Here is a 12,982-nt window from a genome sequence, read left to right on the forward strand (position 1 = left end):
CATAGCTTAGCTCCCACTTATAAGTGAGAATTTACGGTTTTCAGTTTTCTATTGCTGAATTATCTCACTTAGAATAATGCTCTCCCACTCCATACAAGTTGCTGTTAATGCCGTTATTTTGTTTCTTTTTATGGCTTAGTGGTATTCCATGGTGTATAAATATAGTATGTATATGTGCATGTATGTACACAGGTATATGTGTGTGTGTGTGTGTATACATGCACACACACACACACACACATACATGTATGTATACCACATTTTCTTTATCCACCTGTTGGTTGGTTGATGGGCATTTAGGCTGGTTCCATATATTTTAAATTGCTAATAGTGCTGTTGTAAACATGTATGTTCATGGATCTTTTTCATATAAAACTTTTTGTATCTACTATGTATCTGGGAAGATACATAGTAGTGGGATTGCTAGATCAAATAGTACTTCTACTTTTAGTTCTTATAGGAATCTTCATATGGTTTTTCATAGTATTTATATTAGTTTGCATTCCCACAGCAGCACAAAAGTGTCCCCTTTTTGCCACATCCATGTCAACATTGTATTATTTTTGGATTTTTAAATTATGGCCATTCTTGCAGGAGTATAGTGGTATTGCATTACGCTTTTGATTTGCATTTTATTGATAGTTAGTGAAGTCGAGTGTTTTTTCATGTGTTGGCCAATTATAATATTCTTTTAAGAATTGTCTATTTATTACCTTAGCCTACTTTTTGAAGGCGTTTGTTTTTCTCTTGTGGATTTTTTTTTAGTTCTCTGTAAATTCTGGACATTAGTCCTTTGTCAGATGCATTAGTCCTTTGTCAGATGCATAGTTCATCAATATTTTTGATTACTCTGTAAGTTGTCTGTTTACACAGCGGATTATTTCTTTTGCTGGCAGAAGCTTTTTAGTTTAATTAAATCACAACTATTTATCTTTGTTTTAGTTGTATTTGCTTTTGGATTTTTGGTCGTGAGGTTTTTGCCTAATCCAATGTCCAGAAGAGTTTTTGAAATGTTACCTTCTAGAATATTTTATTGTTTCAGGTCTTAGATTTCATTATTTGCTCCATCTTGAGTTGATTTTTTATATGGTGAGAGACGAAGATGCAGTTTCATTCTCCTACATGTGGATTGCCAATTATTCTAGCCCCATGTGTTGAATAGGGTGTCATCTTCCCCACTTTATGTTTTTGTTTACTTTGTCAAACTTCAGTTGGCTGTCAGTATTTGTCTTTAATTCTGGATTCTCTATTCTGTTCCACTGGTCTACATGCCTGTTGTTATATTGATGCCATGTTGTTTTGGTAACTTGGAATATGCCTTGCAATATGTTGGGCAGTGTTGAGAGGAGGTGCCTGCTGGGCTTCCTGGGTCAAACAGGGACCCAGAAAGCTGTGAAACTCACTCATTTACTGCATGAGGACCTACTTCGATCCTGGATGAATAATATTGAAGATACATGCTTAAAATATTCCTAACTACAGGATTTGTGGATGTGTTTTCTTCCCCAAGAAAGCTATAAACAATGAAATTTTTGCTGTAAGTTTCCCTGTGTCCTCTCTCCCTTCCCACTTACCCAAAACTAAAGTGAAAGAAATGTTAACTACCTGTTTTTCTGTAACCAGTGGACCTTATCTACACTCCTAATTCCACTTCCTTGTAAACATCCTTTGTAAAATCCTGTAAGATCCTGTCTCCTTTGCCATGCCACTGCAAGGTCATAAAGTAGATAAAACCTAATTTCCAATTCTGGTTTTCCTCAAGTTCTAAGATTAAGACATGTTATAAATGGTTAATTGCCTTTGTTTCTGGCTCTGGTAACATCTTCTTGCTGCACATATTTCCCCCCTTAAAGAGTTTAAGAGGCAATCATATAATCCAGCTCTGGTTACTCATTCATGACCGCTTCCACACTGTGGCAGCTTTGTACTCTTGCTCTGCTCAATAAAACGTACTGCTCACTCTCAGTCCAGGTCTCTTTCACTTGCCATGGTCAGCCGCAACACCAGTTTTTGGCATGGCTAGGCAAGAACCTTAGGCGTTACAATGTGATGCCCCCAGATTTGTTCTTTTTTCTTAGTCTTGCTTTGGCTTTGCTGGGTTCAAAGCTGAGAATCAAATAACAACTCATCCATTTTCACAATAGCTGTAAAAAAAAAAAAAGAAAAAAACAGTTTTTTCTCATTTTTAATCTACCTTTAACCCTCCTTTAATCTACACAGGAGGAAAGCACTTTATGATCAAGCTAGTCCAGATTGACAGAACTCTACTTGTCTTTGTCACTTAAATGTCTTACCATTAACCAATTCTGACACACAAAAAAAAAATTCTCCAGCATAAGGTGTGATTAAAAACAGATATATATGTATATTTATAATTTTATACACATAAATAAATCATGTAATCTATAGATACATACACACTAAAACATTGATGAGATAGAGAAATTATAGAAAATTTCATGAATATATCTTACCAAGAAGGTGAAAAATCTCTACAAAGAAAACTACAAAACATTGAGAAAAAGTCATAGATGACATAAATGGTAATACAGCCCATGCTCATGGATGGGTAGAATCAATTTTGTGAAAATGAGCATTTGCCAAAAGAAATCTATAAATCTAATTCAATTCTCATTAAAATGTCATCATCATTCTTAATAGAACGAGAAAAAACAATCCTAAATTTCATATGGGTTTTATTATCATTTTCGACCTTTAATAACAATCGTAAGTCCTTAATTTTAGATTACGATCATATAGATATTGCACTCTAAAGGGACTTGGTGAATTTTCTATCTTGCTAAACATGCATGTACATATACATGTCCATTTCTTTTTAAACAAAACACGTCATCAGTTAACTAGCTAATAGATATGTTGTGAAATTCAATGTGTATTTTGAAGACAGCTTGAAATACTTATTATTCTACATAACTAAACTTTAAATAATCGTATCTTTTTTCTTATTTTCCAGTCGTTTGATTCATTTCTCCTATGAATATAATATGGAAATATAAACTTTTCAGCATATCAAAAAATATATACAAAAAATTTAAAAGTTTATAAATTTTGTGGAAAATAGCTAAATCAAGTCATAACCCTCCTTTAATCTACACATCAAGGAAGCACTTTATGATCAAACTAGCCCAGATTGACAGAAATCTACTTGTCTTTGTCACTTAAATGTCTTACCATTCACTAATTCTCACAAAAAAATATTCTCCAGCTTAAGGTGTGATTAAAAACAGATATATATATATATGCATATTTATAATTTTATACACATAGATAAATCATGTAATCTATAGACACGTACACACTAAAACATTAATGAGATAGAAAAATTATACAAAATTTCATACAAATCATCCAGGAATTAATACAGATATAAAGACAAACAGAACTTATATAGTGCCAAATATTAATAATGTTGTTTTATCATGATTATAAACCTGAATTATTTCACATAAAACTTATAACACACATAACAAAAGACTGGTATCCATTGTTCAGTGAGAACTACAAATCACCAACCAAAAGAGACTAACAATCTAATAAAAAAATGATGAAAATATGAAGAAGTAATTCAAAATAAAAATAGACAATAAGATATAAAAGACTAAAAAGTTACTCATGCTCATAAAAATAGAACTAATGCCAACAAATTAATGCCATAGAGAAGATTTGCACCCCATAAAAACCTGAGAAATCTATTTTTGAGGGAGTATAATTTGAGCCAACACTCTTAAATAAAATGTAAATATGCCATTTGAAACTGAAGTTTTACATCTAGAAATTTATCATGTAGAAATCCTTGCATACAAGCACATGCATGAACCAAATTTCTCCAGCACTTAAATGGTTTTCAGTCAATGAACACATACATGTACCTCCAACAAATGTTTGAATGTAACCATTGCAGAGAACAGGCTGATTATCACATTACTAAACAGAAAAAGAAGTTTCCAGAAAAACAAAAAAGTGTTTTTTGCAATAAAATAAAATATACATAAGCTAGTATGAAGAAGAAAGAATCTCAAAAAATACATGTAATTCCAATGATGATAATTTAAATTTCTATTGTATACAATTATGCAATGTTTAACTTTCCACAAAGTTTTCATGTATTAATTATGAGACTTAAAATTTAATTAGTGAAATAAAAACATCAATTCAGGACAGGAAGTTCCAAAATGTAGCATCATGTTATTAATTCACTAGTGTCACTCAAAAACTTGATAATGTTTCTCATATATCATATATTGTATCCACTTGTAGCTTGTTTTTAGGACGTTTGTTCTATTTTTAAAAATATGTATGAATAGCTATGATACAATGTTTAAAAATTGCAATAATTGTAGAAATCTAAATTCATGTAATTTTAATATTTTTTCTATAACTATTTTTAATATTTTATGAATCATACAATAGTTTAATAACTTCTGCTGCCTTCATCGAAAGGTTTTATTTGTTGTTATTTTGAGACATGACTATAAATACATTGACAATTTTCCTATCAAGTAATATCCCCTCCCTTTGAAGTTTGGCAAACTTTGTAGCTGTCTCAACACAAATAATGTAATGGAAATAATGCAGCTAAACTTTCAAAGCTCTGGTAGAAACACAGCATGTTCTCTCTCTGTTTCTCTCTTTCAGTTTCTTCCTTTCTTGTCTTTTTTTCTCTCACTATTACACAACAACTCAATCTGTAGTCCCCATAACAAATGACAATTTTGTAGAGACATAAATATATGCCTAAGAAATCCTGGTAGCCCACCAGCACTCTGAGCTTTTCAACACGAATCACTAAGTATGTTAAGTGAATGATCTTCAGATAATTATAGACTCAGGCACCATAGGAAATAAGAAACTCTGTGGAAGGAACACACAACTGAGCCCACCTAACAACTACACTTTGAAAATATCTGCACCCAGAGTAAGAGAGTCAACATAACATGGTAGCTAAGAGCTGGCACTCTGGATCAAGATGGCCTTTATTCAAGTCTTAGAAATCACTATATAATGACGTGGGGTTCGACAAGTTACGGGGACTTTATTTGCCTCAGCTTCCTCACCAATGAAATAGCAATGGTTGTCATTGCATTATCAATATCATGGTATTGATGAAAGAATGAAGTCATTAATATTGCAAAACACTAACAATTGTGTGTACAGCAAAATAAAATTGGCACTATTATGATAAATTAAAAAATTTCCACAGTAATAATTTTAGTGTTCATATAATTGCATAATATATTAATTTCAAAACATACTATGTTTCTAATGTAAATGATAAAAATGACAGCATTTACTATTTCAAGCACATGGGAATTAAATTTGTAGCATAAACCAAGGGCTGACAAACTATGGCTTCTTGGTCAAATCCGGTCAGCCACTTGTTTATTTAAAGAATAATTGATATAGGAATTTCACACCACAAAATTATACACTTAAACCATTTAATGTGTATGATTCATTGGCATTTAACACATTTGCCACTACCACTACTATCTAGATCCAAAGTAATTGTTTTCACTTCAAAAGGAAGATTTACACCCATTAGATAGTCATGTCGCATTCTTCTATTCTCTATGCCTTGCAACCTGGCGTTATGTGTTGGCATCATTCTATAACCCATTGGGTGATACTTTTTAAAAAATGCAGATAAGTATATAACTTCAACAAAGCGTTTTACTTTTTCTTATTTCTAACGTGTCCTATTTGTTTCTAAATAGCAATTCTATGATGTATAAAATTAAACTTTTCTTTCTAATTTCTCTGTTATTAAGTATATTCAGAGGTGTTGTGATTCATACTGTTATGAGTTCTTTCCAATTTTATATTGAAGTATCTTTCTTGAGAATGGCTGTAAACCAAGATCCTGGAAAGCTCTGATAGAGGTGGGGAAGTGAGTTTCAGATATATGAGTCAGGTCAAATATATTGCATGAGAAAGGAAGAACAAAATGCATAAAATAGAAGAAATTTATTACTCACAGTTCCTAAGTGATGTTAGGGATGGTGATAAGAATGTGACAGAAAGTCCAGAAGTGACAGAGAGCTCAACCAGCTGTCTGGAAGTGGAAGGGGAAACCCCTGTGGGACGGCTTTTGTTAAAGACCATGAGTATTATTTCCTAGGCTTCTCTGCACGAGTAGAGGAATGGCTGGATTAAGGGAACACACAAGAAGGGGAAAATTATTATATGACTCTGGTATTGATCATTAGGTTATATCATGGTCATTACATCTGTGATATGTTGCATTTCTGGATCATTAGGATGAGAAACAAGTAAACTCTATCTCAAACAACTACACAAGGAAGGGAAGTTTTAACAAAGCCAAAAGTGACAAGCTATGACTAGATCTTAAACAACTCATATTAAGCCTAAAAATGAATGCTGAGGCAGAACAAACTTATGATATGAAGATAGACTGACATTTTAGAAGAAAACATGTCCTGGCCAATGCCAGATTGGTAGCATAAAATGAATCAGCTCTGAAATGTAACAAGAATAAATAGCGAAAATTGTTTCTAGAGATAACTATTTAATCATATTCGGAGAGGTTGACTACAGTGGCATGCACCTATAGTCCCAGCTACTCAGGAGGCTGAGGAGGCAGGATAACTTGAGCCCAGGAGTTCAAGGCCAGCCTGGGCAACTTTGTGAAACCCCATCTCCTCACCATTTTCCAGTTTAGGTAAAACGTAGTGCAGCTCACAGCCAGCACTTATTTAATTTTACATAAATACACTCCTTGAGGATGAAGCAAGTCTGACTCTTTTTCAGTGTGAACATCATTATAAAAACTCTTCTTGGAGTTATTTCTAAAGAGAGCTAACATCAGAATCGTCTGAATCATCTACTTTAGAAAAATTGAATTCAGGTTAATCTTCAGCCAACAACTGCTCGAGAACAATGTTAATATCCTACATTTTCTAGAATTTGACATTTTCAGCAATCGAAAATGTCTACATTTTGTAAATGGAAATAGCACTACTACCAATAGAATGCTAAAAATCTAATTTTTTTTGTTTGTTTGTTTCCAAAGTTTGCATGCTAAAGGAATGAAAAAATAATAATAAAAACTAGATATTTTGTGACAAAATTATCTCAAGATAAATGCTGCATCTGCAAGTACTGCCAGTGAGTATTCTCTGGGCAAACAGAGAAAGGGTTTAAAAAATAAAATTAATTAACAAATTTAACAATATGCTAGGAATTGCCCTCAAAACATGCAGCAAACAAATAAACATTTATTAAGGAACACACTAAGGGTTGTTTAAAATAGCAAGAGCTTGTGGCATTAAACAAGGTCTTGTTTGCTAGGCTACCTTCCCTCAGTACAACAGAAATTTTACTGCAAGCCGGTGGAGACAAGAACATTGGACTCCCCCTCTGTGAAACTTCTGCAAGAGGGCTATATTATCTTTTTGGGAGGGAATAAGCTTCCTAAATTTTTCACACAGAGACACCTCACCTATGTGTTACAGAGGCTAGATTTCTGGCAAGAGAGGTGAAAAAAGTTTCACTTCTTTCATGTAGCCACTGTCAAAGCACAGAAGTTTTACTCAGGCACAGTGTACTAAGAACTCTGAGTACCAGAGTCATTACGATAGTTCATTTATAGGATGGAGGTTCAATGAGAGAAGAAGCAAATCAAGACTATAGCCTAGCACCTTACTCTTAGTGGCACAAACAGAAGTGTGCCACTGCCCGTGCCCCTAGCTCTGGAGCAAAGGTTGATGATACATTTTTCCCAAGGAAAGAGTCAGACCATTAAACAAAGAGTTCTAAAGCTTTCATGACAGCAATTCACTTTATGTGAAAAAATGTGTAGGAAATTCAAGCATAAGCATGTGGTCAAAATATGAAGAGTTTTTTGGTAACTGCTAAGTAGGTGGTAATTTCATGAGTGATGCCAACGAGACCATAAGAAAGCTAACTAATCAGAAAAAAAAGACAGAAAAGAACATTGTTTCCTGTGTTCATATCACCCTGAAATGCCTCAGAATCTATCACTGTAAAAGTGCCTAAATGTTATTGGTTCAGACTATGAAGTAATTTATGCCCAAAGGGCAATACCAAAAGAAAAAGATCAATCAGCGAATAATTTGTGAAGGTTAAGAGGTAGACTGAGCATGTAAAACAAACCAAAAAAAAAAAAAAAAAAAACAGAAAAGAGTCAAAGAGTGTTCCTATTAAAATCACTGTTATTCCAGGGTTTGTGAAAACACCCAAGGCTGCACTTTCTGAGTAGAAACACCAAGGAAATAACACTGCAAGGGAAAAAGACTTCATTAAAATAATCCATTTCCTCACCAAACAAATTAACAATTAGAATTAAAAGAAGATGGGGGTATAATTTCCAGAGTAACTATAACATATTATCTAAAATATTGAGGGTTTTACAAATTTTAACAGGCATATAAAGAAATAGGAAAGTGGGACTGCTATATGGGGAAAATAGGCAATAAAACATGCCTGTGAAAGGGATGAGTTGGGTTGGGTGCAATGGCTCACACCTGTGATCCCAGCACTTGGGGAGGTCACGTTGGGAGGATTGCCTGAAGTCAGGAGTTCAAGACCAGCCTGGCCAATATGGTGAAACTCCGACTACTAAAAACACAAAATTATCTGGGTCTGGTGGTGCATGCCTGTAATCCCAGCTACTTGGTAAGATGGGACAGAAGAATTGATTGAACCTGGGAGGTAGGGATTGCAGTGAGTCAAGTTCGTGCCACCGCACCCCAGCCTGGGCAATTGAGTGAGGCTCTGTCTGGAAAAAAAAGAAAAAAAAAAGGATGAGTTGTAGATTTAACAGGCAAAACTTTAAATTAGACATTATAAATATACTCAAAGACCTAAAGGAAATCACATATAAAGCTGAAAATTAAGGTACAAAGACAATGTTACATTCAATCGAGAATATGTAGAAAAAAGTAGAAGTTATATTTTTTAAAGAACCAAGTGAACATAGTGGAATGAAAATATAATAACAGAAATAGAGAATGCACAAGCAGGATTCTGCTTCATATTTGAGGAAGAAAAATAAGAGCCAAAAAAATGCTGAAGAGAGATCAGCAGAGATTATATAATCCAAAGAACAGAGAAAAAAAAAATGAAGAGAAATAAACAGAGCCGTATAGACTCTTGGGACACACTTAAGCACAGCAAAATAGGCCAAATAGGAGTATCACATGAAGAAGAGAAAGATTCAGTGGAAAATATTCAAAAATAATGCCCCAAATATCCCATAAACTAGTTTAAAAACACTAATTTACACATTTCAGATGTTCTGTAAATTTTTAGGTTAGGGTAAACACAAAAAGATCCAAACAGAAACACAATAAAAATAGGTTGAAAACCAAAGGAAGAAAATTATAAAGCACAAAGACTAAAACAAGTAACCACATATAAGGGAACTCAGATACCATCAATAGCTGACTACTCATCAGAAACAATGCTGCCCCTAATGCAATGATATGTCACATTCAAAGTACTGAAAGAAAAAACTGCCAACCAGAAATTCTTTTTACTACAAAATCAAAATCATCTTTAAATATTGATGATGAAATAAAGACATTTCTAAACAAACAAAAACAGAAAGTTATTGCTAACTAATCTGCCTCACAATAAATTCTAAAGAAAATTTTCCAGGCTAAAAGTAAATAAACACAGAAAGCAGTGTGAATCCACATAATAAAAAAATACACCTGAATAAATAATTATGTAATTAGATGGTATAAATTCATATTTATTTAACTTTCTTAACAAATTTAAGAAGCAATTATATAAAGCATATATATTTATATATTAGTTGTAATGCTGAACATTTAACTTATACATATGTAATATATTTGTCAATAACAGCACTAAGGAGGTATGTGGATGCAAAACTCTATTGCAGCAAGGAATGACACCAAGAGGAGAGGGAGATAGGGAAGGATGGCAGGCAAGGGAGGAAGAATGTGGGTCGGCGAAGGTGCCTCCACAGGGACTTGCCACCATTAACCCTGCTGCCTCCAGCACAGCCTCGGCGTGTTGGAGGTGATGCAGTCAGGGCACGTTCAGGAATTGAGAAAACATGAGGGTGGCCCTTCTCAACCATGTCCCTGGTGAAAATCAAACACTAATTCTCTGAGACATCTGAGGTAAGGTATCAACTGTGTGGGATACTACACAAAGCCTAAAAAAGTGCAATAAAGTGGCAATGTCTCAGGAACCAGCCCCACCTCTACCTAGAGAAATGTCTTCTTGTCCCATAATAGAAAGCTAGTGTTATACACAGGTCAAAGTAGTAAAGTGTTCAACACATAGACCATTAATAACTTCAGTTTTTGTCAAGAGGAAATGGGTGAGGTGTTAAAAAGTTCAACATTTTCACTTGGCCCAAATGACAAAATGAAATGGTGCCTGAGGGTAAACACAAAGGGATTAGATAACGAAAGTAAAGACTTCTTGTCCTTATATTTGCTTTTAGTCAGCTTGCCAAAAAGTGAAGTGCGAGCAAAATTCAAATTTTCCCTTCTGAATGCCAAAAGGGAAGAAATAAAAGCAATGGAAAGCCAAAGAGCATATCAATTCATGCAAGGGAAAGACTGAGATTTTAAAAATTTCATTAGAGGGAACCTTTAGCTTGACGAAGCTTATAGTCTTTTACCAGATGACAAGCTTACATTATTTTGCAAAATGAGTGTGGTCCAAGACTCAGTAAACACATCAGGACATACTAATACAAATACTTTGAAGGTGGCTGAGTGTCGACTAGAAGATGTAGGTAATCTCTGGGAAAACATGAGATTTACAGACTGCAGTTTTGTTGTGAGAGGACAAGAATTTAAAGCTTTTAAATCTGCTTGTACCTCAATCCCCAGTTTTTAATGCCATGTTTGAACATGAAATGGAAAAAAGCATAAAGAATTGAGTGGAAATAAATTATTTAGACACTGATAGTTTTAAAGAAATGATGAGATACATTAACACAGGGAAAGGACTAAACCTTGACAAAATGGCTGAAAACTTGTTGGCAGCTGCAGACAAACGTGCACTGGGAACAGCTGAAGATCATGTGTGAGGAAGCTTTGTCTAGTAATCTCTCAATAGAAAATGTTGCTGATACCCTTGTCCTTGCAGATTTGCACCTTGCAGAACAATTGAAAGAACAAATCATAGACATGATTAATAGGTGCATTGTACTTCAACAACTTGGATGTAAACATAAGAAAAACTGGAACAGCAGCCAAGCAACTGATGTAATGGAAACATCAAGGTGGAAGTCCATGATTCAGTCTCACCCTTACTTAGTAGCAGAAGCCTTCTGAGCACTAGCATCTGCACAGTGTCCACAGTTTGACATTCCAAACAAATGGCTAAAACAGTCCTAAATCTTCTGTGAACAACTGAAAAATAGAATTGACTTTTAGTCATTCAAGTCCAGAAGGATTCTACAAATAAACCATAAATCATAAGGAAGGGTTGTTTCTGTTATTTGGTCCACAGAACAGAAGCTAAAAAAGCATATTGCTTGCATTTCAGGTGGATAATTAATGGTTTATTCTTAGCTTTAAGTTAGACTGATTAATTCACTTCAAGGCCTTAAATTATTTTCAGTGACTTATCTTGTTTGTATAATGCTTTAATTTTATCTATTATGACTTGTTATTTTGACCAATGCTATGCAGGATTGTATAAACTAGCTTTATAATGCAGCACTATTGATAACTGAAGATTTTAAGTTTCAAAAGGATCTTTTATTTTGAAAAAGAAAAGTGAATTTTATAGGGTTCATCCTATGCTGTCTCAAGGTTTAATATTAAATTCTCTTTAAAAGCACTTGTATCGGCATTTACCAGTAATGTCTTCAATCTAAGTTCTGTAATTATGAGAGAACACATTTACCTTCAAAGTAAGTTACAGCAATACACTGCTTCAATTCTAATTTATTTTTCATTTCAGGGGGCAAATAAACAATGAGTTGGCCCAGATTTTTAGTGAAATTTGTGATGTTTTTCTTGTATGTTAACTGTCCCACAAACTGTGGGTTTATCTAAGTTTACAATGATTGAGAAGTGAATGAGGTTAAGATATCATGAAGAAAGCATGTATTGTGTGGAAGTAATTTTTTTATTTATAGTGACCTACATTTATATACACATGTTAAGAGTAAGGATGACCAAATGTAAATTTAATGAATTAACGCAGATATATATATATACTTTCACTTTTACTGTGTAACTTTTGTATGCTAAATGGTACATATTTATTTTTGCTTTTGAGCAAATTACTGGGTAGAATTAAATGTATCTTAACATTCGAAATAAATTTTTAGAAGGAGACAGCTGGGATGTTTGTGATAATAGATAAGAAAGATATTCTTGATTGTATTAAATGGTTTTGGATTGCAGGGATTCATTATTGAATTTACTCCTGTTTTTTCACACTTTACAAAATATACCTAACTATAAATGAACCTTGGATAGTCTACCCTCCTTCAAAAACTGAACTGAAGGCCGAGGCGGGTGGAACACACCTGAGATCAGGAGTTCGAGACCAGCCTTGCCAACATGCTGAAACCCTGAAACTATGAAATCATACATAGATGATTGATAGATTTGCTTTCTTTATAATCATCAGATATGAGAATGTAACTTATGAAACAAGTGAATATAAGTAAATTCACTCAACTTCATTGCTTTAGAAATGAAAAGCTTAATGTTATATTTGGAAGATGAAAGCGAATGTAGTAAATACATTAATAAAAAAGATGTGGACCATTAGCAATTTGTAACTCTTCTTTACACTGGAATTATGTCTGCCTAATGATTACTTAAATATTTGAATTTTTCATTTATTATCTCAATATCTAAGTCACTATGTATAAAACATCATGATTTTATTTAATTTGATTTAATATAAAATCAAGTCAAAGAAATATGGTTGTTCTATTTACTTCAGTTTTCTAGTAGTTCTCATTACTTAC

At 33.6% G+C, this 12,982-nt stretch overlaps 1 pseudogene; it reads left to right on the forward strand.

Annotated features, from left to right (window-relative positions):
* The first annotated feature begins 10,213 nt into the window (after nt 1-10,213).
* On the forward strand, nt 10,214-11,387 carry LOC104664127 (annotated as a pseudogene).
* Nucleotides 11,388-12,982: the final 1,595 nt, after the last annotated feature.

Source organism: Rhinopithecus roxellana, chromosome 2, assembly GCF_007565055.1.
Source record: "Rhinopithecus roxellana isolate Shanxi Qingling chromosome 2, ASM756505v1, whole genome shotgun sequence".
NCBI classification, from domain to species: domain Eukaryota; kingdom Metazoa; phylum Chordata; class Mammalia; order Primates; family Cercopithecidae; genus Rhinopithecus; species Rhinopithecus roxellana.